Genomic DNA, 3,030 nt, shown 5'->3' with positions numbered 1-3,030 from the left:
AGACATTCGGATGGCAGGGAAGAAGAACAAACTGGGGAGGAGGGTAGAGAGAATGGTGCAGCAATGAAGGAATGAAAACCCAAAATCCCTGTAAATGTTCATTAAAACTAATAAAATTTAATAAAATTTAAAAAACCCATTATTGCAAGAAACATAAAGAGAACTGGAGAGGTGGAAGAATATTCCTTGCTCATGGATAGGAAGACTCAATATTGTGAAAAATGACAAACTACCAAAGACAATGTACATGTTCAATACAATCCCAATACAAATGCCAATTCCATTCTTCAATGAGATGGAAAAGGCAATCTCCAGTTTCACTTGTAATGGAAAGAGGCCCCAAATAAGCAAAGCATTTTTTAAAAAGAGAAACAAGGTAGCAGGTATTTCACTCCCTGATTTCAAATCCTCCTACACTGCCATGGTGGTCAAGACAATGTGGTTCTGGTACAATGACAGACACATAGATCAATGGAATAGAATTGAGAATCCAGAAATCAGCCCATCTATTTATGTTCAACTGATTTTTGACAAGGAGATGAAATCAGGTAAGTGGGGAAACAACAGCCTTTTTAACAAATGGTGCTGGCAAAATTGGAAAACTACCTGCAGCAAACTCAAGCAAGATCCTCACCTTACTCCATACACAAAAACCAATTCAAAGTAGATTATGGACCTATGACTAAAACCAAGGACTATAAGCTTCATTAAAGAAAAGCTTGGAAGAACTCTGGAAGTCCTAATTCACAACATAAACAGTCTTTCAAGCATCCTGGAAAATCTACAGCCAGGAGAGGATAAAATAGATGAATCAGACCTTCTAAGAATCAAATCCCAAAAATTTCTCCAATAGGGTAAAAAAGGGAAGCCACAGATTGGGAAAAAAATTGGTAATGACATATCTGATGAGGGACTTATAGCTAGAATTTATAAAATACTCTAGCACCACAACAAGATAAAAGTAAATAACCAAACAGCGCCAGCTCCAGATCCAAGATGGCGGCCAGCAGGAGGCTGATGAAGGACAACCCTCCATATGATGAAGGGGCCTTCAGAATAGAAATCAACTTTCCAGCAGAGTACCCATTCAAACCACCAAAGATCACATTCAAATCTAAGATCTACCACCTGAACATTGAAGAAAAGGAGCAGGTCTGTCTAAGTAATTAGTGCTGAAACCTGGAAGCCAGCCATCAAGACTGACCAAGTGATCCAGTACCTCATAGCACTGGTGAACAACCCCCAGACTGAACACCCTCTCCAGGCTGACCTAGCAGAAGAATACTCTAAGGACCATAAAAAATTCTGTGAGAACTCTGAGGAGTTTACAAAGAAATATGGGGAAAAGCGACCAGTGGGCTAAAATCTGCAGAGATTGACCTAGAGTGTGAGCAGAGATCCCAGCAGTATATTCAGACCCCCACAAAGCAGGACTCTGTGGAGAATTGACTGTGCCACAACCTGGCCTCTGCTTGTGACAGTTACTAACTTTCTACAGTTTTCTTAATCAAAAGTGGTCTAGGTAATCTGTAAAGAAAGATTAAAAATTTAAGATGTTCTAGTTCTGCTTTCTTTGTTTCAAAAAAATCACTACTTCAATCTTCTTCCAAAGAATGGTGTTTCTTTTCTTGTCCAGATTTATCCAGAACCTACTTACCAATCAGCAGCTCACGAGCTGTGTTATTTTTTTAAATGGGAGGAGGGAAGTTTGAGGTTCACCTTCTTCCTCCACCCTCCCAGCACCCACTTTCTGGCATCCAGTTTCACCTGCCCACTTCCCCAGAGCCAGGCCCCATCTCCATTGCCATGGGCTTTTCTTCTGCATTGGTGTGGGAATTGTCTCCATTGTACAGCATCCTTTAGAAAATATCAGAAGCAATCACACACATGCACACACACACGCCCCTAATAAAAAAAGATCATGAAGTTATAAAAAGGGAAGACCAGCTCTTGTGTAAAACCATGGCTAATGTGACCACATCATGTTGATGAAATGGCAGACCCCGCTTGCATCCTGGGGGAAGGAATCTCAATAACAGGCCAGTGGTGGCCTGCCAGCCAGAAGACATTAATCTACACAGGTGAGGATTTTTCACCAGAAGGGCTTCTCAGGTCAAAGGTTGGCCCTCCTCAACGTTACACTTTTAGAATATGAGTTCATCTTGCAGGTGAAGTCACAGTCCTAACGTCCAAGTGAAATCTCAAGTGCCCATCACCCGACTCCCTGCTGAATGTGCCACGGAACTCGTGCACCCTCTGCCAGCATCTGCTCCACTGCCTCCCTCACATGAATCATTCCACAGCAGGGTCAGGACTGGCGGGATCTGCCTCGACACAGCACCGGCTGGGGGTTGATGTCACAGTGCTTGCTTAGGAGATGGCCAGCCCAGGAACAAGATGGCCGTCCCTGACCCTTGAACTCACACAACCTTTGCAGTAATCACCTCCACTTGAAGCTCACTCAGTGATATCCTTTCAACGTGTTTTATTTTGTTTTGACTGAATATTTTTGTAGAAATAAAAATTGACCTCAAAATTTATCTTCAGATAAAAAAAAGTAAATAACCCAATTGAAAAATGGCCACAGGATATGAACAGCCACTTCACCAAAGAAGACATTCAGATGGTAAACAAACACATGAAGAAATGTTCAAAATCCCTAGCTCCATGGAGATGTAAATCAAAACAACTATGAGATATCATCTCACCCCAGTAAGAATAGCAAAACTTAACAGAACAGCAAACATCAAATGCTGGTGAGGTTGTGGAGAAACTGGAACCCTTATTCACTGTTGGTGGGAGTGTAAAATGGGGCAACCACTATGGAAGGTGGTATGGCACTGTCTCAAAAAGTTAGAAATAGAAATACCATTTGACCCAGCAATTCCACTACTGGGAATTTACCCTAAGGAAACCATCACTTCCACCCAAGCTAATATATGCACACCCATGTTTATTGCAGCTTTGTTCACAATAGCAAAGAGCTGGAAACAACCCAAGTGCTCATCAACAAACGAATAGATAGAGAAG

The 3,030-nt window shown here is 41.7% G+C and overlaps 1 pseudogene; it reads left to right on the top strand.

The window, feature by feature from the left end:
• The first annotated feature begins 996 nt into the window (after positions 1-996).
• Positions 997-1,363, top strand: LOC102871367 (annotated as a pseudogene).
• Positions 1,364-3,030: the final 1,667 nt, after the last annotated feature.

This window comes from Elephantulus edwardii, unplaced genomic scaffold (genome assembly GCF_000299155.1).
Source record: "Elephantulus edwardii isolate Elephantulus edwardi_28Jun2011 unplaced genomic scaffold, EleEdw1.0 scaffold00509, whole genome shotgun sequence".
Classification (NCBI taxonomy): Eukaryota; Metazoa; Chordata; class Mammalia; order Macroscelidea; family Macroscelididae; genus Elephantulus; species Elephantulus edwardii.
Note: the sequence above shows the minus strand (reverse complement) of the source record. Positions and strands in the feature narration are given on the sequence as shown.